At 38.4% G+C, this 25,292-nt stretch overlaps 1 protein-coding gene across 4 annotated transcripts in view; it reads right to left on the bottom strand.

The window, feature by feature from the left end:
- Positions 1–20,930, bottom strand: part of LOC143020368 (uncharacterized) — a 65,570-nt gene extending 44,640 nt beyond the window's left edge. For 2 of the 4 annotated variants that reach the window (XM_076176742.1, XM_076176745.1), the window contains exon 1: positions 15,407–20,930. The gene's annotated coding sequence lies outside the window, so the exon portion shown is untranslated. The remainder of the gene's footprint in view (positions 1–15,406) is intronic. The other 2 variants (XM_076176743.1, XM_076176744.1) reach the window with 2 other exon arrangements.
- Between the last annotated feature and the right edge of the window lie 4,362 nt (positions 20,931–25,292).

Genomic DNA, 25,292 nt, shown 5'->3' with positions numbered 1-25,292 from the left:
TCTCCTCTTAGCATCCATTCCCAAATGTCTATTCCTCATTACACTCTTTAATCCACCAAGGCATTTACTCGCTTCTCTCAATCTACATTCTACCTCCACTTTCACTCCACCTTTCCCTGCCACATTTGCACCCAAGTATCTAAAACTATCCACTTCCTCCAGTCGCTCTCCCTTAATACTCACTTCCAGTCTACTGCCACTTTCACCCCTTGTACATCTCATCACCTTACTTTTACCCACATTTATCTTTAGCTTTCTTCTATCACATACTCTCCCAAACTCTGCCACCAGCTTCCTCAATCCCTCCTCCGATCCTGCCACAAGTGCAGTGTCGTCCGCAAACAACAGCTGGCTCACCTCCCACTTTTCTCCATTTTCTTTAACCATCTCCAATCCCTGACCCACTACCCTTGCATTTACCTCTCACACCACCCCATCCATGTATAAGTTGAACAGCCAGGGCGACATAACGCATCCTTGACGAAGTCCCACCTTTACCTCAAACCACTCACTCTCTCCATTTCCAATCCTGACACAAGCTCTACTATTCTCATAAAAACTCTTGACAGCTCCCAGAAGCTTTCCTCCTATCCCGTATATCTGCATAACCTCCCACAGTGCCTTCCTGTCTACCCTATCATAAGCCTTTTCCAGATCCATAAAAGCCCAAAAAACATCCTTCCCCTTTCCTATAGCTTTCTCACATATCTGTCTTACCATTAACCAGCTATATAAATCATTAGTTCGTCCACATTTAGAATATGCCGTTTCAAGTTACTTGGAAATTCATTAACAAGTGGATATTGAAAAGGATCTTGGTGTAATGATCAGTAACGATCTCAAATTGTCTAAGCAGTTTATTTCAACCTCTGAGAGAGCAAATAAGATTCCAAGACTGATTGCATGATCCTTTGACTCCAAAAGTCCATTTCTCATTAACAAGCTATATAAATCATTAGTTCGTCCACATTTGGAATATGCTGTTTCTGTATGGTCACTGAATCTCATTAAAGACATTAACAGATTGGAAAAAGTACAACAGCGAGTCACAAAACTGATTCCAAATATAAAAAATAAATCATATGAAAATAGACTAAAACATATGAATCAGTTTTCCCTAAAAAAAAGTATAGGCTCATAGATGACTTGATACAGGTCTTTGGAAGTAGGTAAAAACAACTTTGCCAAACGTGTAGTTAATGAATGAAATAAACTTCCTGCAGAGGCAATGTAGTTCAGTTTGAAGCTTTAAGATTCATCTAGATAAACACCTAAGCAAGATGTTGTAATGCCTGCCATTTATTTTATATTATTTGTTATTGTCTGTTTATTTGCTTGATTTTAATTCATGTCAATTTATCATATTTTACTATTTACCTGTTTATTATCTAACTATACCTATGCATTTATTTTATTTATTGTTAGTTATAATAATTTTTTTATTTACCATATTTTTTTTGCATCCAACCTAGTTATGGACCTAAAAGTCTCCTGTTGGCAGGCTCCTTTGTAATGTACTGTTCTATGGGCAAGATCTTGGTTTCCAAGTGCTAAGGTGGTTTTGGTGCATCCTGTTATCATTCTTACTGCTTGGTTTTGTATTGTATAAGGGATGTCTGCTTTCTTGACTTCTGAGGTGCACAAACAATTGATTCTTAAAATGTTTATAAATTGGGATTAGGATTTCTTTCTGTTAGTTAAATCCTGTTTGCCACTGACCCTAGTGTGTTCAATTCTTATTTGATTTCAGTGAGGTCCTTCATGTGTGAATTGAAGGATCTGGGCATATCAAAAGGGAGACCTTGGAATTGTGTTTTTGCCCAATGGTAAAGTTGGCCATTTAATTTGATTGTTGCACATTTTTTTTTTACATCTAGCTAGAACATAATTTCACCACTGCTTTCTGAAGTGAAGATGCCTTCCTGTTTTGACTAACCCTCAATTCCAATGCCTTAAGTTATTTTAGTTTTCAGCAGCTTTTTTTCATGATTGATGTGCTGGGTTATGATGGTTTGGTCATCTGCCTATGAGAGATCTTTGATATTACATTTTGGATTTGGGATAGGGAGTTTACTCACAAACATGGTAAACAATATTGGTGATAGTATAGCTTCTTGGGGGACTCCACTGTACAATCACATTGTCCCTCATATATGATATATATGGTCGTTCCAAATTACTTTGCATTCTCTCCCAGCTTAGAAGATTGTAGGACATTTGTCACTGTTGTGGATGTATGTCATTATGACTTTTATTGACAGGTTATGTCCAAGAACTATGTCAATAGCTTTTATTGTCACAATTGCTGTTCTGTCTGGAGGTGCCGTCTTGTTAAAAACCTAGCACCTGTGTGGCATTTGTGAATAGCAATCTGATTGAGTGACCTTTAAATCGACGTTGATTTGGGAAGATTTTAATTCTTTCCGAGGTCAATCTTTCTGTCAGTTTGGATATGATAAAAGTGGGAGATGGATCTATAGGATGCTAGGTCCACTGGTGGTTTGTTTGGTTTTAAGATGGGAATTAAGTGCTCTCTTCCAAATCACTGTCATTTTATTGTGCACTTTGGAGAAGCTAAAGATATCTGTTACGATCAGTAATTGCAACCGAGCTAATATATTTTAGGTGGCAGTTTCATATCTAGTCTGGGTCTTTGACGCAAATCTTTCAACTTCTTAATTACTTTATCTAAATCTTTAGAGATCAGTGAGGTACTTAATGATTCAATTTTCACTCTGTGTACTTCTTTTATCTTCTTGTTTTCTGGAGCTATGGGGTTTGAAGCTTCCTTTGAAGAAGTATTTATTCATAAAGTTGTACTATTACTTCCGTGATGTGATTCTATTTTGAATAGCTCTCATTTCTTCATGAGTCAGGGGTGAGTTAATGTTTCATCTTACTTTTTCACTGGAAACTGAAGACTCTGAAAAAGACCCCAAGAATTTTGATAAAACTGTATCCAACTATACAGAAGCCAACATACTCCTGAATTTCACACTTAAAACTAGCACAAAATAAATTACTAAAGGCTACAGAAAATATACAACTACAATTGTACTCAAGATATCCTTCCCTTATAAAAGAAAAGACAGGAAGGAAGAGGAAGACAAAGAAGACACATGAAGATGAAGAAATTGATGACAAACAAGAAAAAGATAGAATCTACTGGTAAAAAATGTGGAAAATTATACAAATTATATTGAATAAATGAATAGTATAATCAATGATACTAAAGAGCATTTTGGGTTAAGATAACAATAAAAGGTATAAAGATCAAAACATATCAATAACAACCTTCACTCAACCCTAATTTCACCTAATTGTAGTACATAAGTACATACATATGTATGTATGTACTTAGTACTGAAAATACTACTACTCATGCTCATACTGCTGTTTACTCTGCTCTTTAGACACACCAGATAATTATGTGCCCACCTGTGCATATACGCTACTTATTCCTAACATATGGTTCCCACGTTTGAATCTAGCCAAATGTGTACATTACAACCAAAATATCTCTGTATTTACCTAACTGTAGTATACAGGAAAGGAGCAATGCCCATTGGGTTCCATCTCCTGCTCTCTATTTTTTTTTTAATACCCTCATGGTCACGTACAATTCAAACTTATTATAAATATATATCCTTGATTTCCAATTATCACATTTATATTTGAATTCATGTATTGTTTTAATTTACACTTCATTACTTTCTAAGCTATTCCAAGTATTTATGCATCCATTAGGATAACTTTCTTCATATCCTTTAGATGTGGTTTTTCTCAAGTCCTCCTCAGACTGTAATGTAAATTTGAGAATGAAGTCCTCTGTCTCCATGACTTTGAATATATCAGCTTTAGAGAAACCTGATGATAGGTATAATCCACATATACACAAATAGTAGGATCCATCTGACAAACCCCAAGTAGTTCCACTCAAAGAATCAAAAGTAACAACCCTAATGGTGCTGGATCCCTGACATGTCCTGACCTTTGCCATTAGAACCTCTAACTGAACTCATCCTCCCCCCACCTGAAATGTAAGAACCTCCCACACATCCCACCCCTACCCTCACCCTAACACCTAGCACTCTACTGCCCAACACAATACTCACCTCTCCAAAACAAGCTACACAAGCATGTGTAGCATCAAAACTGAAATTTACCCTACTCCAATGCTACCTGCACACCTTAACACTGATTAACTTACAGCCATTCACCTTCAATGAACAACACATCTAGTGACCTATCTTTGTGCACACCAGACCTCTTCCTACACTATTATTGGTCAGTAATACCAGGCCTATCAAAATAAACACGATGAAAGGATGGATCCTTTATCAGTACATCATTTTGCTTGTTACAGCTTTTTCATGTACACAGTCATAATATACATAACTGAGATTAAATAAGAACAACAGGGGGAATGATGGGAGAGAGGGAGGGAGAGAGGGAGAGAGGGAGGGAGGGAGAGAGAGAGGGAGGGAGGGAGGGAGGGAGGGAGGAAGGGGGGGTCCACAAAAAAACTATGAAAGGTTAAGAAGGTGGACCAAATGTCTGGGAACAAGAAAGGTTAAGGATAAGATGGAACAATTGGCTGGGTGAAGGACATTGGCTCACCCAGTAGTGTGTGTTACGACTATGTGCTTAAAAAGTTGTAACAAGTGAAATGTCATACTAATAAAGGTTCTGTCCTCACACATTTATTTTGATAGATATGTCAGCAACTGCCACTTTCACACACTAGTGAACATTTCCCACTTTCTATGCCTAACAGGCTTCCTCAACCCCAATACAACAATGGACCATTTCCCATGCAAATTTGAAAACCTTTCAAGCAGCAGCATTTACATACATACATATACCAAGGCTTTTTCCCCCTTACTAGGGAGGTAGCCAAAAAGGAAAAGGCATAAAATCATTCCCACCCATTCCATCCCTGAAAACACTCCACACCCCTCCCATCTTAGCACCTCCTAGAAGACGGGTCATCCCTGCACCTTGTCCACTGCCCTGGGTCAGAAGCAGTGTCGCAAGATACAGCAAGGCCACAAATAAAAGCAGCATTTACCACCAATATAACTGAAGTCTAAACACGTTCATATCCCAGAGGATAACCCTTGAGTCACAGCTATAACTAGACTTTATGCCACATCCCTTCCATGACTAACAAACCATTAATAGAACTGGAATATTACACTTCTCTTTCCAATTGTATGACAACTGCTTCAGACCCAGACAATGGACACTATGACCTGATACAACACCTAACCACAACCACATCCTTTACACTAAACCTCTTCAAGCTAATATGGACACAAGTCATCTTCCCAACCATCATCCCCTTCTCCAGACTAAGAATAATAAAACCTCCCAAAAACTATCTCACACGCCTTTTAAGCAGCAGCATTTACCACCAATATAACTGAAATCTAAACACATTCATATCCCAGAGGATAACCCTCGAGTCAACTATAACTAGACTTTAAGCCGCCATCCCCTTCTCCAGACTAAGAATAATAAAACCTCCCCAAAACTATCACACATGCCCTTACAAAATGCCACTGCAAAATCCTTGAACAAAATGTTTCATTCCACCTTTCATCATCATCACCTTCAATAGACCAAATGTGAAACCTCACCAATACCACAAATACCTTTATAAAATGCCTCTGCAAACCCTTCGAACAAACCGTTTCATTCCAACTTTTTTGACAACTGGTATATAATTTTTTTTGTAATCCCTTCAAACAAGCTTCAAAACTGGCTCCAATACTTCCACTATCCTTGTGCAAACAGAAATGACATTCCACTCCCAATTAATTCTGTATTTGGAAAAAGCATAGGACACATCCTTGAAATGATGGACCCAACACGAACCCTACATGAAATTTCCCAGTGTTCACAGTATTCTTCAACATAGTAACTGACGATCTAATTAGTCCCTGCAAAATCACTGCCAGCTTGTGTCAACAACTTAGCTCTATGTCACAACCCACCCTGCTTATACTATCTTCCTCATTCTGTAAAACAATGTAATTTGAGTAAAATCTATGGGCACCCATGGATTCAGCTTCTCCATCTAAATACCATTCATTGTTGATGATACTGCTGCAACAATGTCAATATAACTTTGAAACACCACACTCCCTATAGTAGAACAGTACAAATTTCTGGGGCCTCAAACTAACAATGATATAAAGTCCTACGCACCAAACCACCAATACCTCTATCTTTAACATCTCTATAAAAAGAGAGAAAACAAAGATCAAAGACTAAAAAAAAACAAAAAAACAAAAAAACTGACCTAACTATAAAATATCGACGTCAAAATGCGAAATATGTAAAACAGTAGTGCCATATTATCCACAAGTATAAAAACATAGGTAAACTAGTCCATAACAACCAATTTGTGGGTGTGATGATGTGTGTTGGATGTATTTTTTTTCGAGTTCGGGCAGAAGGGTATTTCTATCATATTCCTGTTATGCCCCAAGTAGTGTTTTGGTTTCTGTATATCAAAGGATCAATGGCTATCCAGGTACAGCCTTTTATTTTTCACAAGGCCTTGTTCTATTCATTAGTAAAGAACCAATGTGTGGATGCAGTTGCGTTTAATGCATTTTTTTTATACTAAACAAACACTAAATTGGGGACTTGACTTCTCATTATGTTTTTTGTGTTTCTGAGTTCAGTAGGTTCTGGAGTGTCATGTGCAAGATACAAGGTGGCAAGAGTCATTTTGGTGTAGACTGTCCATTTAATGATGGCTCAAAATTTAAAAGATTCATATGTTGCAATTTGTTTCTAGGAGGATGCTTTTATCATATTGCATCAGAATACATTCCATTTTAGTGAGGTAATTATGTATATCTTAAAAGGCTTTATGTTCAAATAAAATTAAATTGTCTGCAGTGCAAATGTTTTCACATGTCTGGACTAAGTAGATTATGCATGAAGAAGTTCAACTGTGTGGGAAAGCACTACACTTTGTATGACTAATTGTGAATGGTTCTAGTGATGAAAGAACTGTCCATTTAGTAATCTTTTGCACTCTTCTGCAAAGAATTTTAATTATTGTTGTGACCGTGTAGATTTGTGCCCAATGTGTCTCCTGTGTTGAATGTTTAATGATTCACCATAGTCTTGGATAATGTGCTGGCATCATGATGGCTAATACACCCCTAGATGAGAGCACAGTTCACCTATTGCCCAATCTATGGGGCTGTGACCTTACACAAACGCACACACTATATCCCTTGCTCAAGCAAAATAGATCAGCTTGAAGTATTAGCGAATATTTTTCAAGCCAGGAGAGCAGTTGAAACTCGAGGACCGAAGCACCAACTGCTGCACTGGTAAGCCATGTATGGCTATATTAGCTATTACAAATGGCATATCTTTGTTGTTGAAAACAGATTTGGGCTAGTACCAGTGGTTCCCTTCTACTGTACATGAAATTCTAATCCTGTCTCTGACCTCACTGCATAACGAGCCCAACTCTATTTACTCTAAAAGTTTCTGCACCCTCCTTACAATAGCCCACTCCATGGATTTAGCACTGATAATACAAACTCCTAGTTTACAGTATGCCATCCAACTACATCATTTCAACAAGTCTATTGCTGTTTATTCATTTTATTCTAGCCAATGCTAAATTACTTTATTGGGCAAAGGGGCACGTTTTACATCCTTTTTGTGCAGCCTCCATAATACCAGTGTATTCCTAGCTAGACCTACTGTGCCGATATATCCAAATCTCACCATCGTAAACCGTAGTCCTTAAGGTTATCCCTTTGCTTCTGTAGTCCTCAGGTTTAAAATCCCACTTGAAATTTGCTCCTAAATCCTTTTAATGCTCCTGTTCCCTTTATCCCTTTCTCTCCCATGCATCATACTTTTAACTCCTCCTTATATCATACTATATTTGAAAGCATTAGGTTTATTACCACTCCTTATCTGATACATTGACAAAACCTCACAGATATGATGCCTTCTCTCACCTCACTCAAAATCTTCAATCTTGTCTATACTGCTCTTTCCTCTATCATTTATATGAGGGGGTATCAAAAAGTAATATATGTAATATCATAACTTTTATTTACATAGAAAAACAATAAAATCATAAAAGCATTCATACACACATGCACTCATCACATATTCCTCAGCACAAATAACCAACAAAGTCACCATTACAAGTATATTCATATTCCTGTCTTATCCTGGTCCGAGAGATTTTGGAAATCCCCGAGATCACTGTGTGACTTTGAGAAATAATTCTAATCTTACAAGTCACCAAATCTCTATCCATAGCCATTTCTCTTCACTGGCTAAAACAGGTAAATGAAAATAAAATAAAAAGAAAAAAATCTGGTGTAAATCAGCTTACGGCAAATGTAGAATTAGACATTCTCACCTTGGAATAAATCTGATTTATGGTGAACGACGTACGAGGTAGCACGTAATCTTGGTGTAGCAGTTGGGTACAGAAGTTTTCCTCAGATATTTTCATTCATGATGTTTCTTTGAAATTCTGTAACGTAGCAAAATACCTGATACTTGCTGCAAATAATCTGTTTAAAAAATGTGCTGGTTGTCTATGGGGCTGGTGGTCTGACGCTGCTAATGAGATATTTGGGTCTTTTAATTTATCCATGCAGGACGAACTGGAATAGTCAAGATGCCAATGAATGGCCACTGTTTTCAGTATCTTACATATACTCCTGTCTCACCATGGATTTCATCTTCAAAGAAGCCTTACTTTGGGCCTCAAACAACTGCAGCTCTGTAAAGACTTCCACACTTATTTTTCTACATCCTAAGTTGAACTTTGGAACAAATTTCATGCATGTCATATGGTATCTTAACTCTGCCATCATTGACTGTACTGCATCTTATGACATCTGCAAAACACATGTAATTTTTTGTATTCCAAGTAGGTTGTGCATTCCATGAGATTCACTGGCAGCCACTCTTCGGCCTGTCCACTTCAGTTTTCATTCCTTGATTTTTTCTATCCAAATCTTCATACTGCTGCTGAATACATAGTCACACATTCTTCAGCCTTGTACAGATTTAAACAGAACAACTATTCTTGATTATTTCAGCTTCTCATCCATGTCACAAGTTGTGCAACCTACAAAAACCTGTAATACACTGATAAAGTCTTCTTTTATCAATCTATACACATACCAATGGCATCTTCCCTCTTACACAGAGCTGCTCAGCCAGACAGGCTAGGGAACAGCATCATCATTCCCCTTATGTGGGAGGTAGTCAGTCCAAATATGCATTCATCCCTACACAGTTTCCCTCTCATCTCAGCTCCACGTGGATGAAGGATCATCACTATCTCCTGCCCACTGCTCTGGTTCAAAGCAATGCAACAAGACACACTACATCCACAGGTGGGCCATTTCACCTACATGGTGACTCTCACTCCTCATCCACCCATACAAAAAATAGGAAAGACAGGGATAAATCCCTTCACGCTGTGTCAAAATATCGTCCATACATGACCATTCTCCACTCACACTTATCCCCTGCCATCCTCTTCCCTGCTCGACAGACATTTCCCTCTTTCTCAAAACCCCTTTCACCCCATGCATCCTTTCAAGTTCACTCCATCCACCTCTGCTTTCAACATTTTTTTTTTTTTGCTAATCTTTCCTCACTCATTATTTCCATATGCCCAAACTATGCCAATAATCTCTTATCAGCACTATCTGCCAGCTCCCTTTCTACCTTCGCTCTCCTCATTTCTCACTCTATCCAACCTCGTAACCTTCACAGGTGTAGACAGAATTCTTGGGCCCTGTATGTTGACAAAGTGTTAAAAGATGTGCGTGTTGACAGGTTTAGATGGGCAATCTAGAAATTATTCTGATGTCCATCTTATAGGACCACCACTAGTATCAGTTGTTAGTTGCTGAAACACTCATGACTGTAAATGAATAACTCACAAGAACTACACTTCAGCATGGTACCCAACCATTAAGAAAACGGGACTGCTCGGACAGACAGTCTAGGGAACGACAACAACCATTAAGAAAATAGACATACTACACACAATACAAAGTAAAGCAGACAGAGCAACAACTGACAATACTAAAACAACAACTAAACATCTACTAAAAAACCAAGATACTTCCTACTGACCAGTAGATGAGAATGATAGGTACATAATTCTAAGTGAGAGCCCTTAATCTACCTACCTCTCATAAACATTGTCCACTAAATGCAACATAAAAACAATCCCTGCAATATTCTACTGAAACATCTAGAGTATCGAAAACCTTAGTACCACATGTTTATACATACATACTCAAATCACAAAACAAGTACTATAAAACAGGCAGCCTAATTCTATTTTCCTTAACTCCCTCAGAAATCTACCCAGCTGAGAAAACACACTCAAGACAAACAAGAATTGCACTTCCACACCTGCATTCATGTGAGCACCCAACACTAAAACAGTATCAATCACATAATTGACTTGGAAATAGACATGCATTGCCACCGATACAACCATCACAGAGAAGGCAGAGCATCTTGTACTACACTGTCTTGTATTAATTTCTAAAAGACAGCAACACAATCTCTAGCTGAACAAGTAATGGGCTAAACTGGGAGCCGTGTCCAGCCTTCTGGAGGCTACTGGTCTCCTGCAAGAGAGCTAGGGCAAAGGCTGGACTTGATGATCCCCTCCTAAAATTGTGCCAGTCTGAGGAAACCCCATTTAGCTCACACACTTTTAGAGGCCTCAAGATATGTGCCTTTAGAAAAACAAGGTACACATTTTTTCCAACAAAATTTCACTGGAATGGTAACATCCTCCTTTGGGATATGTCAAGGCTTTGGATAATATTTAAGATGCCCTATTTCCTCAATTTCATTCAAACCTGTTAGCTTGAGCATGTAACTAGGGCAGACATTTGATTTGAGCTGTACAAAGGTCATTACATGAAGCAAAGTAGCCCATTTGACAGAACCAGATCAATTATATCAATATTTGTGACCTTTGAACAAGACTTCCATTTAGCAGACTTCACCACATAACATGCAGGGGACAAAAGATGAAATGTGGCCATTCAACCAGGCTGCTTAACATACAAACAAACACATCTTCACTGAAAACAAATGAACATGAACACAGCATATCTGGAGCAAAGAATCTCTGGTGGTACCCCAAGGTGATCAGTTTTCATTATACTTCTAGTGTCATAATCAACTGATCCTATGGGATACCCAGGAACAACCACCCTAGATTACAGCTCCCAAAATAAGTGTTTAACCGCAAAATTCTGGTTTTCGAAATATGCAGGTTGGCCATTTCTCTTGCTTCACTAACCTATGGATAAACAAATGGGACTATGTGGCAGTGAAACAAGGGCTTGATACAAGCTGATGCAGCTGAAAAGAACCTTGCTGATAACTGACTCAGGCAATATCACTTTTGATATCTTGATCTTTAAGTACCACATGAAAAGTCCTCACTTCAAAATTGTTAACCATTCAGCAGCTCTAACAAATCCTGCCTATTTGTTCTTGGATGGGATTTGTGAATCATAATGATGCCTTCCGTTTCAATTCACATGAACCTAAATATATGCTTAAGTTCAAAAGGGATCATGACATATCACTTCAGTTTTCCACTTTCATCTTCACAAAGCTAAAACTTTCACACAGACTTGTGGGACAAATTCAAAAGACATTCTAGCAGTCACGTATCTCATGGGATCATGCAATAACATTTACATGCAAAATAGATGGTCACCAACTAAATCAAATGGCTTACTGTAACCATCAAAATGTTGGGTTATGCTATTCATCTTTTCAGTCTAGTTCTCCAGATACATAATGTGCATATCACTGCCTGTCTCATAGTACTCTGTGGACAGCCACATAAAATTTCCATTTGAGAAAGGCATAGCAAGATGATCTTTGTGTATATATATATATATATATATATATATATATAGATATATAGAGAGAGAGAGAGAGAGAGAGAGAGAGAGAGAGAGAGACAGAGAAAGAGAGTTATCAAATTTACTTAATGTGTAGATTTGATGAGGAAAATGTATGCATATTCTAAATCAGAAAATATCTATTCTACTAAAACTCATAATTCCAAATATATTTATCAGAAGAAGTTTTTTAATGCCCTCCAATATCCTGGATATTCACACAGCTACTAATAGAAGACCGAAGCTTCCATATATATACAGGTCAGATTCTGGTCACACATTTTCCTGCATCTGCACATAAACTGTATCAGGTCTCTTGGCTGTAAAGGAGATAAAATATCAAAAAGTAAGAAAGTGAGGTTTAGCACAAAATTTTGCTGATAATCTTGATCCACTGTTGTATTTCAAGTGCAGTAGTAGTTCAATCACAGCAGCAGTTATACTTGATCCACCATTCCTGTTGAAGACACCATCTAGGTTTCATTTATTGTGAAATGTATCAATGATAATTCATCCCAGTGTCCACTGGATCATTAGTTGTTCTCTGAATGCACAAGAAATTTGTACGTTTTCTCTATATCCAACTCATTCAAGGTCCACAGACTGCCGGAATGCATGCCTTTCTTCAAGGTTGGAACTCCTAGGTCCTCATCTCTCCTCTAAAAGCAAAGCTCAATTACTTTATCATCAATCTTATTCATTTACAAAGCAAGTTCTTCACCGCTTCTATGTGATAGACTCTAATTAGATGACGAGTTTTCTCTAGATCCTCAGAAACCTGTTGTCACCTTCACTTCTGAATTTGGCGAAATCAACCCTGTTGTTCTCTAAGAATTCTGTTAAGTCTTCTTACATTCTCTTGGGCTATCTTCTCAAATGCAACATGAAACTGGACATACTTCTGTGGCTTCCATGAAGACAGGTTGCATATGTTTAAGGATAAACAGTTTAGACATTAAAGAGGTATTTCTCTCACTAACTTGGCTCAACAAAAATGTTGATGTATAAATGAGCTGGAGGGTCCTTAATCTACAAACCTTAATACAGTCTTTCTTCAACATGCTTTAACTTTACTGAATGAGGTCCATACTTCTACTACTTACTAAGTAGTAGAATGGCAACAATAGTTTTTCAGACACACAACCTAAAGAAAACTAAGTTAAAAATCAATGTGTAAAATTGGGCTATCCACATAAGTACTGCCAGATTCTGAAGTTTGATGACATCTTGGGCTATCTCTGTGCTAATATAGCATCATAATTTTTACATGCTTACCATGTTATAAATATTTCTGAAAATTGTTGCAAATTTGAAATACTACTGTCAATCTTTTGTACTGCCAGGTAAGGATACAACAAGATTTGGCAAACTTTGGAATCCTGCTGTACAATGGAATGATATATTTTTTTTCTTACTGTGCACTCCCCCCATATTGTACTATCAAGAAGTTCATCTCCAATACATATTCCACTACTCACCAACTTAGTTTTCACATTACTCTGCCAGAAGTTCTTGCAGCATCTTCAAGCTAGTCTTTCTTCATTCATTCTTTCCATGTGCCCAAACTATCCCACTGTTCTTTAATCTGTCAGCTCCCTTTTCACCCTCCCCCCCATTGTTTAATGTGTAACATACACAATTTTTAATCCTTCAGAATTGAAAATTTAACACTGCAGTGGTGGAATGGTGGTGAAAGGGTAGGGGGTGGGGTAGAATCTACCTTGTCTATCTGAATACTTCCCAAATTTGAACACTTGGTGGTTTACTTACTTAAGCAATGGGAGAGATTACTGTATCTAGATAAATGTACCAAGAAGTGAGTTTTGGGCAAAAGGTTAGGATGTCTTTTGGACTTCCATGGACTTTGAAAAGGTGTATGAGAAGGTTGACAGAAAAGCATTATGGAGTGTGTTACAAATGTATAGGATATGATTTAATCTCTTGATGGCAGTCAAAAGTTGTTCCACAAGTCGTAGAGCTGTGTGAGGGTCACATATGGAGAGCAAGTGGTTTGAGATGAAGGTCGAAATATGCTAAGTTTGTGTAATGTCAACACGATTATTCCACATCTGTATGGATTGAATAGTGAGGGAAGCAAATACAAAGGTGTTGGGCAAGTGTTTGGAGTTCATGTGAGTACAGGAAAGTGGGAGTTAGGCCAGTTTTTTTCTTTTTTACAATGACATTTGTAGACAACAGACTAAAGCAGTCAGGTGGAATTGGATGTATGTGAAAAGAGCTAAAAGGAACTGTGGACAAAAGGTGATGAGATGTACTATGATGATAGTGGAGGGTTGATGGCTCAAGAGAGTTGAGAGATTAAGTATTTGGGGTAGCATTTGACAGAAAATGAAGAAAAGGTAGTGGAGGTACATTACTGAGTAAAGGAAGCAAGTAAATATTTTGGAAAATAAAATGTTATGAGAAACAAGTATTTGGGAATGAATGCAAAGAGAAAATTGTACAAGAGAATGACTGTGTTGGTACTGTAAGGAGCAAAACTGGAATTTGATGGGAGGCAAGAAGGAAGAGCCTAATTTTGTTTGAGGAGTATCATGATAAGAATAGATAAAGCAGAAAATGTGGTGGTGGTGAGGGAAGAGAGTGAAAGTGGAGAGAGAACTGGCAAATATGAGGGATTAATGTTGATATGGTTGACATGGATTAGACAAGCAGAAAGAAGCAATATGGGTAGGAAGCAAAAATGGACTGAGTGAACTAGAACAAAAAGATCAAGAATGAGGTGGATATGCAGGGTGAAGAGGGCACTAGATGCAAGAGAAATGTCTGTTGAGAAAGGAAAAGTATGGTTGGAAATGGATGAGGAAATGACATAGCCTAAAGGGTCATTCTTACTTGCTACATGAAGTGGATGAGTAGAGGGGGGGGGGCACCATATAATGAAGATGTGGGGTGTAAACTAGCTTTGGTTGTTGGACCCTGCTAAGAAACCAGTCTTGCAGCACTGCATTGGACTTGAGCGGTGTGGCAGGGGATATGCCTAACCCTTCATCCATGAGATGTTAAGATAGTAGGGAGATGGAATGGGTTTTGAATGTGTGTATGCTTCAATCTGACCATCCTTTATATGGAAGAAAAACATTTTTGGTGAATGAATATATGTACCACAAGGAGTAAGATGGAAGGGGCAACAAATAGGTGCTGGATTAGTGTGAAATGGGCGAAGGGAGGATGTGTCATGACTATGCCGCCCCCAACCCTTTATAAGGAGTAAAAGACCTTTTGGCATGTGTACACACATGCAACATACATCCCACTGAACATATGATTGAAGACGTTTACAGAAATCAGTGGGAACCTTAGTTGCACATCTGCTTGAATTCTTCAATCTTGATTTCTTGTCAAAACATCTTCAGTCTTATCTAGATGCTAAGCCCTCTTGACTTTATTTCACAAAAACCTTTTAATTCTGGACTCACCACTTGTCATCAGTTTTTTCTTGTATTTTCTATTGTGATGTCATTGCCACATCCATCTCTGTCATAGGTACACCTTTCATGCTTTCACTATCAGTGTTGTCAGTGCAGCTTTCTTGCCCTCTGCAAAAAAACTATCAAAGATTCCACTGCCTTTGGGCAAGTATATTACAGAACACTGAAGAACCTGTAAAAGTTAATCAATCCTGGGGTAAAGAAGTTGTGAATTAGAAAGAATTCGGTCTGACGGCCAAAATAAAATCTGGTAAATTCCAAAACTTTTTTAATATGGTGCAATTAATAGTCCTTGTTCCAGGTAATGCCAGATGCATGTTTTTATTCACCTGAGTGAAGGAACTCAGATCTGAAGAACCCTGGATATCTCAGTGGTAATTTGCTTGCTTCCTACATGAGATCTGAATTCAAATACTGAACCAGACACAAAAATGGGTGATAATAATAAGGTTTCCTATGTACCCCATCAAACTCACCATCTTGTTCAGACAACACAAATAATGTTATTCCAATACCTTCGTAGTGCACTCACATCCTATTACACTAAAACTTACTATGTATCCAACCTAACATGCAGGAGTGAATGCCAGCCATGCCTATGAGGCAAAAGTGAAGACGTCCTTGGCCCTAGGATCTGCCCTATGCTTCTCCACCAAAGTGAGGGTGTGAAGTACAACTATGCCTCTTAAAAACAATGTTAGATGATGTTATGTTATGCTTTTAATTTTCACCTGTATTGCATGTTATTATAAAATTTAGCAAATCAAATAGTTACACCACTGACGTTCCTGAAAGAATTTATGTAAATCAGATCAACATCTAAACAACTCACATGTACCTTTGGCAATTCTATTTCACAAATATGTCCATATGACCTGAAAAAGGGGACCATTAGCACTCCAACTGCCTCCTGCCAGTTTCTGCAAATAATGTATAATGCTTCATAATAAATAAAGACTAAAACTCCAAATAATCTATAAACTTTGTACTGGTGAATTCCATCAATTCCTTTAAACAATGAGATTTTGTCAATAAACATGATGTTTAATGACGATAAATCAATAAATTTGTTGGCATTGGTTTCCTACAGCCTTCAGGTAACTGGAACTATCTCTGGTCAGGTCCACATGCCACTCTGGGGAAAAAATACTGTTGTTAAAGGATTACTTGTGTGGGGCATTGGGCAGTGAGTTGTCTTCTATGTAATGGTTGCATCTGGGGCAGATGAATCTATTGCCAGCCCTATTCTGTGCTGGTGGTATTTCAAGGATGCATGGTGTCCCACAGAGACGAAAAATTAAAATATATTTAAGATGAAATGTCTGAGAAGTATGGTAGGGGTTACAAGGTTAGATAGAGTGAGAAATGAGGAGGTGAAGAGGAGAGCAAGGCAGAAAAGGAGATGGCAGATAGGGCTGATGAAAGAGTATTGGGATGGTTTGGACACATGAAAAGAAAAGAAAAAATAGATTAGTAAATGAGGTGTGGAAGGTAGAGGTGGATGGAGTGAACATGAGGGGGGAACCGAGGATGAGATGGATGGATGGGGCGAATGGGGCATTGAGCAAGAGGGGGATGTCTGTTGAACAGTGAAGAGAGAAGGGGAGATAGAGGGTGAGTGGAGAATGGCTGTGTATAGATGATACTGTGATGCAAGGAAAGGAATGGGTGAGGGATGGGGGTTAAAGAGAGGTTATCTGTGAATGCTCTTTTGATGCAGCCCAAGAAGATTTCTCCTGGTCTTCTCTTTTTCTGCATTAGGGGACAGAGGGGGAGTTGCCAATTAAGTGAAGTCATCTTGCTGTGGATGTGCTGTGTCTTGCTGCATTGCTTCTGACCCAGGACACTGGGTGGGATGCAGGGATGACCCGTTATCCATTAGGGGCTAAGATGATGATGAGGAAAGGGTGGTGGATGGGAGTAGAATGGGTGGGGATGAAATGGGTGTGGGTATATGCCTTTTGACTTTGGCTACCTCCCAGGTAAAGGGGAAAAAGCCCTTGGTATATAGATAGGTAAACACGCACATACCGGAATCTCAACCACCATACAAAAACCTCTTCAATTATGAAACACAGCCTCTTGCATAATCTTTGAGAAAACCCTGCAATAACCAATACATCTATATACAAAGGGACTCTTCCCCTTCATAAGAGAGCCAGCCAAGGCATACCCCCACTCCCTGCCAATACATACCATGATACCAATACATACATTCCCCTTCACCCATCTATTATTCCATCTAGCTCCTCATTGATGGCCCTGTTCCTCACCCATGTTTAGTTCAAGGGCACTGCAGCATGACACAGCACCCCCACACCAGGATCCAAGCCAAAAATGATTTATTCCCATTTCTTCATTACACTGTGACCCTCCCCCTTCACCCACTCAATATACAGAACACATGAAGAGAAATTCCTTCAGGCTGCATCATTTCCTCATCTACTTACACCTATCTCTTGTCCTGTCCTTCTCGGACTGACACATTCATCTTACACAGAATGTCCTTTTCACCCCACCCATTTACCACACTTTTTGTCTTCCCTCCAACCCATCTCTGCCTTCCACACTCATTTTGCTAGTCTTTCTTCACTCATTCTTCCCATACGCCCAAACTAAAAATTCTTTGGTTAATACTATCTGCCAGCTCTTTACACTCTACTTTCTGCTTCATATATGCATTTCTCACTCTATTCATCTTTGTAACCTCCATACTTCAACATTTTATCTCAAACATGTTTAAGCTCTTCCATTCCGCCTCCTTCAAATTCCATGTCTCCACTCCATGGTGTCCTGGGCACAATCCACTCCCTTGTCTTCTATGTCCATCTCAATACTTCATTTCTGGGGACACTTTTCAATCCCAGTGCAATGGTGGTGTAACTGAAAGCATGATGGTCTCACATTTGCTTAGTTGTAGGATCTAATCCTGCACTTCTCTCCAATTCCCAGCAGTGACTGTTACCTGCATTAGCAGTCCCAGCACATAAGGCAAAGGTGATGGTTTCAACTGCAGCTACATGCCTCTTGGCATAGGCTCCTTACCTTTTGATTCCTCCTGCCCCCTACCCCCCCAAGACATCTACTTGTTACCCTCATTCTCTAATTCACCTTGAGCTCCATGTCTCCACTCCATTTCATGCTACATATGTCACTACTTATATAGCTCAATTTCCTCTGGCCTCTCGCCCTTAATACTTGCCCGACTCGTTGCCACCCCACCTTACTTTTGCATACATTTACCTTCATCTTCCTCCTATCATATGGCCTCCAGTTACATCACTAACTACTTTTGTCTATCCTCTGACCCAGCTACAAGTGTACAAGACCAGTCATCCTAGACAACCGCCTCATCTCCAACTCCATTCCCACTTACTAGTTCCGAGCCCCTTCCTAGCACCCTTGCATTTACTTCCTGCACCATCCCATCCACAGTGATATTAAACAAGATGGTGCAGATCCACCTTCCCCTCAAACCACTCTCTCTATTCCCTACCCTCCTACAAGCTCTATGAATTCAGTTCAACTAACAGTTAGTACTAGGGCAGTGCCTCCTTACTGAGGAATTTTTGAAGCATAGAAGGTATGTACTGTGCTCTATCAACTTAATTTCCACCAGGCAGAACTCGAATTGCCTCCACTCCAGCCCCTTTCCCATGATAGCACTGCTGCAACCCATTTGGCCAGTGAGCTTTCTACAAGATCTACTCACGTAAAAATTTTTGACTGCCCTCAAACTCAAACTATTATACTCAAGACTTGTATAATCTTAGCAAGTTCTTTCTCATGTTCTGTTTAGTATGGATTTCCTATGAATGTTCCCACTCTACCCTTTACATAAACATCTCTACATATCAAGGGCATCTTCCCCCTTATAGTGGAGGTAGCCAGCCAAGGCATGCACCCACTCCCATCCACTGTTTTGTATATATACCTATACCAAAAGGCCCTTTACAAGTGATGTGGCCTATCCAAAAAATACACTCATTCTTTTGTACTTTCTACACACTTCCACCATGGTTCAATTTGTTGTAATAGGTGACTAACTAAGGCAGCATGAGAAGGTTCGAGTTCCCCTTTTCACATTCTTCTGCACTCAAAACAAATTGTGCTTTGATTTAACCAACCCCTTATATTGATATAAATTTTCTATTGAAAAATTTCCAAGATCTCTCAAAAGCAACATGAATGAATTTTGTACAAGAGAACAACTAGACAGGAATTGTTACCAGCTCAGCAACAGAACCTTTATTGAGAAGATACCCAATTTCTAAAGACCCGACACTCAAAGTACATGATTATGGACAGTAACCACATACAAGATTTAAGGTTTCCTATATAATTAAAGCTCAAAATTTCAAAATATTAGTTTTACCATATTAGGTATACACAGCAGTCGACTGGTGAATAACACTGCTAAAATCAACACTTAATTTTAGGGAAAAAAAAAAACGTACCAGTTCAGCATAATTGCCACACCTAGTCTTGAATTGATTACATGCAGGACACACACATATGCTGCATTTCATTAACCACTTCAGTACGACTAGTACGACTCAGATTCTCACATGTAGCATCAGCTACCATACATAATTTGCATCACATTACTCGCATTATGAAATATAGTCACTGCTGTATTACGTGTTCTCTTATACTAAGAGTAATAATGAACACAGAATACATGATCAAACCAGTTCAAAGAATCCAGGGGTAACATGTACAACTACAAAAAATATATAATTAATACGCCAATCCAACATATTCATTTTACATTTACCCACTTGTGCCTCATGACACCTATATAAGCATCATACTGGGGTGGTTCAAGAACTTAAATTTCACACCAATATGAAGGCTATTCTATATTGGAAAACATGAACCTCAAGACCAATACCATCTTGGAATACACCTGGTATTTTTCAATAATTTCATAAGTTATACTCTAACTGCTGCTGCATAGGTTGGAAATTGTCAAACAGATAAAAAATTTAGTTTCTTATATAACATACATGTAACAAAGAAAATGCTACTGGTCCTTTAAGCCCCAACATCCTTTCCTTGGCAATTCTCAATGTAATCCGCCTACCATGAAGACCAAATATTCTCAACATCATCGAAGAACGTTTCGTCCTGCATTGATGGAACCTGAAAATATACAAGTGGCCTGAAATTTAAGGTCAACAGCATTCACTGTTAAACTTCCGCAGATTATATGTTTTCTTCCATACGCAGCAATACATGGAATACATTAGAATACTCATAATAACCATAATATTTGCATAGTCATTAATGCGTGATTACACAATTTCAACTGGGGACCTCTAGTAATTACTAATATTAAATACCAACTCCTCTGTAACTGGGTTAAAAGGGTAACACATTAAGATATATTACAAACAACAGCTATAACACCCTATACTCGTTCACCAATTCATACTTAACATGCAACGACATTAGATGGCATTAGAGTTCATTTGAAAATATATCACCCTCGTTGCAACAACCTATTACCTTCGTCATTCCCAAAGTAAACCAAATCATTTATATATGTAACATGATATTTTTTTTACCAAACCAGCGAAGCCTCTTATAAGGCATTAAGCGTCGTAATATTTAGAATCATTGTTCTTAGTTTGATGCTCTTTTGTTTTCTTTGTTTGGTATCCAATAGTAATTATAATTTATTTTACTTTCGATTTAATAACTACGTACTACTGATACCTCTGTTCTTTATAATAATCCAGTCACAACAATTGCCACAGAAAATTTTAATCAATTTATTATCATTACATACAAACTAAACGATAATTTTTTTTCACTTTGCAGCAGAGCTTCTAAAAAGTCATCATAGGGATGTCTAGTGCTTATTATCTTTCTTTTCATTAATTTCTATGTCTATGTACTAATTTCTACATTTACTATATATATTTACCTTATGTATTGGTTAATAGGTACCCACGATGGTATATGTATATATTTGTTTATCTGTTTACTTATAGTAGATCAATTACTATGTTTAAACCGTTTACTTGTTTCTAGTTCCGCCTGCTGATCATTCACATTTTCTATTTATTATCGACCTGTTTACATATTAGCTGATCTGATTTTTCACATATTTATCCTTATTGCTTCATCTATACATTACCATTATTTATCTACCAATATATTTAATTTATCTATAATATATTGATTTAGGCGAATTATTTACTTGTTATTGTCCCAATATACTCATTCATCCACTTATAAATTTGTGATTTTACATTATTCACTCATTTATCATTTATTTGTGGATTTATTAGTTTATAGAGTTAAATGTGATTGCTAGTTCTGCTTTTTGTATTTTCGTTAAGACATTCTCCTTGTGTCTTAAGGTGGTCTATTGAGAGCTGAGATAATGTCTCTGTAGGAGGTTATCTGCTGCCGGATCGCGATTTCGAGTCCCTTGACTCTTCTTCAGTCGCTGTCTCTATGTTTAGAGTTACTACTGAACTGAAAATGTCAGATGGATGGTATTTGAGGGATGGATCAGCTGTGTTGTGTACTCGTTCTTTGTGTTCATTGGTTCATCCTATCGAGTTGGTTTTGCCCTGCAACAGAGTTTCTCCTCATGCTTGGTAGCACTAATAGGTCGGACGTCTGGATGTTCAAACTAGGGTTCATATCTTTGAATAATAGTGCTTCTAAGATGGGGAGACGACGGGTATCCTGGTATGTCGTTATGACGTTTGTATTTTTCACAATTATTTCTGTTGTGAGGGCTGTTTGATATTCCTGTTTTCAATGGTTTTTGGGGTCTCCAGATGTGAGATGGTAAGTTATGCGTCTACTTAGCTTAGTCGTAGTCATGCCGATATAGGTAGAAGGTAGGATTTCACAGTTCCCTAGTGCGCAAGTAAATCTATATACATGTGACCGTTGGATTAAATTTTTTTAATGTTAAGGCTATTACGTAATAGTAAGGAAATACTCAGCTTGGAGTAAGCCATATGTAATTTAAGTTGTCAACTATATTAACACAACTTCCAATTACACCGACACCCAAGTTCCATTTCGGCGTTCCGCCAGTCATAGAGCGGACATTTGATTTCTCAGCGGACACTCGGGTCGCCCCGGACAGCTGAACTCCAACGGACATTTGGCCCACATTGATAGACAAATCCCCCCGTCATCTCACACATGTGTTTGACCTTGCCCCGCGTCTTATGTAGTAACCTCCCCCAGAGCTTTCTTTGAATGTATATTGTTTTGTACTCTCTGTATTTGTTACATTGAAATACTAACTGCGTATAGCGAAACGTCTGTTACAGTCTGTATACTCTTCCTCAACAATAGTTTCTAATGTCTATTGGCAATCTATTATTCCGTTTTTACTATGGCCAAAAATCAACGTTCAGAAGACTTGAAAGTCTACTCAAGAAGCTTTGTAGTGCCGAGTGCACAGTTGTATTTAACAAAACATGTTTAAAAGAAAATCTGCTGCCAATATTTACCAACATATATATATATATATACACACACACACACACACACACACACACACACACACACAAATATATATATGTATATATATATGCAATAAAAACACTAGGAGCGTGTGTTCACAAATGCGTAAGTAACCATTAGGAAAAGTAAACTAACGAAGCAGAGCGCTTTCGTATAATTACATCTTCACTGCTGATACAAAGAAGGTTACTTACAGATATATATATATATATATATATATATATATATATATATATATGTATATATATATATATATATATATATATATACACACACACACACAATATCAAACAATCAATCAGCTCCTGAGTCCACTGCTGGACAAAGGCCTCCTTCATAGCATTCCGTGACTCACACGACTGAGCTAACCTCTACCACGCCACTCCTGCAAACTTTTTTACCTCGTCTTTCCACCTTCTGTCTGGTCTCCCTCTCCCACGCTTCCATATCTCGCGGCGTCCAATCAGTAGCACACTTGGTCCATCGCTCATCATTCGTTTGAGCTAATTTACCTGCCCAATTCTACCTTCTCTCCTTCACAGCCTCCACAATATATTTCACTCTAGTCTGCTCTCTCATCCAACTTGCTCTCTTTCGGTCTCTCAGCGTTATCCCCACCATTGATCTCTCCATTCTTGTCTGTGCACTCCTTAGCATTGTCTCCATCACCTTTGTCAGTTTCCGAGTCCCACATCCGTAGATTATTGCTGGCAGTATACAATGATTGTAAAATTTGCGTGTCAAAAATAAAAGTAGAGAGCCTCTCATGATCTTATACTTACCAGACATTTTCCAACCAATTGTAATACACATTTTTATTTCATTATCATGATCTTTAGTCACTTTCACCATATGGGTTAAATAATTATACTCTTCAACTTGTTCAAGACTCTCACCATCAATTATATTATATACTGCATATGTCTATATCTATCTATTTATCTATGTATACACACACACACACACACACACATATATATATATATATATATATATATATATATATATATATATATATACTCGTATACTGTATATATGTACATATATATATATATATACATATATATATATGCATATATATATATATATATATATATATATATTGGAAGGAGGCCATTTATGATGCATGCGTTGTTGAAGTCAACAGCTGCGATAGCATTATTATGCTTGTAGAAATGCTTTTCTAAGTTGCGCACCAACGTGCGGTCGTCTGGAAGCAGGTTCTTAAGCAGAGTGCTGAAGTCCATGGTGTATATCTCTCGAGACGTCTTTCGGCCTTAACTGGCCATCTTCAGGAGGTGTGGGCTGGTCAAATTGATGACGGAGAATGAATCGAAGTGGCTATGGGACGGTATATAGCGGTGGGGAGTGGATCACCGGGCAGCGCCCGGGGCGGTGGCGTCAGCCAATCAGCGCACGGGAATCATTCTCTGCCTTCTGGTTGGTAAAGACATTTCGGGCTGTTGCTGGATGTTGATAGCGGGTTTTTGGTTGAAAATGAGCACCGCTTCTGTCATTCTTAGTCGTCTGGTGTCGTTGTTTCTCTCGATGATGGTGGTGTTGTTTTCCATGTGGTGCCTTTTGAGTACGAGCCCATGTTCGTACAGGTAATGCCTCCTTATGGCGCCGTCCTGCAAATGGGCTGAGATCCTCTTCGACAGTGTTGTGGTGGTTACGCCGATGTACTTGGAGTTAGGGCGACTGCAGTTGCCACTGGAGCATGTGTGTATATATAATGTTTACCTAATCAACACAAAAGAAACAACGCTCGTCGTTCTGTTCCTTATTCTCCAATTATATATCATACCTGAATACAAATTCACAAGTGGTTTCATCTTGGGCTACACATTCTCATTCTGCAAATATCATGTACTGTTCCAGCTTGGGCTATATCGCCTTCTATGTTATTCCAAGAATCTATACTTCTATATGGGAAACTATTCATTCACATCCTTTAGACATTTATTTTTATATTTTCTTATTTATCTATTTATCTATTTATTTATTTATCTATATATTTATTATTCCTACGACCTCTTGAAGCCCCCACATCTAGTTGATCAATGTAGTTCATCTCCTTTAGTGACCTGAGAGTTGTAATCAAGTCATCGCTTTCTCTTCGATTTTTCAATTTTGGCAGCTCCGATGCTGTTAAACTTTCCACATATTGGCGGCTCATCTGCCGTACTGGGGACCAGATTAGTTGCTGCCCTTTCTATCCTCTCGATCCTATCTATATCATTCACTCTGTGTGGGGACCATACCACTGACGCATATTCCAGTCTTGGACGGATGGGGGTTAGACACACACACACACACACACACACACACACACACACACACACACACACACACGGCCCGGTGGCGGATT

This window comes from Oratosquilla oratoria, chromosome 39 (genome assembly GCF_046742065.1).
Source record: "Oratosquilla oratoria isolate Oo_2021 chromosome 39, ASM4674206v1, whole genome shotgun sequence".
In the NCBI taxonomy this organism is placed as follows: Eukaryota; Metazoa; Arthropoda; class Malacostraca; order Stomatopoda; family Squillidae; genus Oratosquilla; species Oratosquilla oratoria.
The sequence above is the reverse complement of the archived record's forward strand: the minus strand, read 5'-3'. Positions and strand labels throughout refer to the sequence as shown.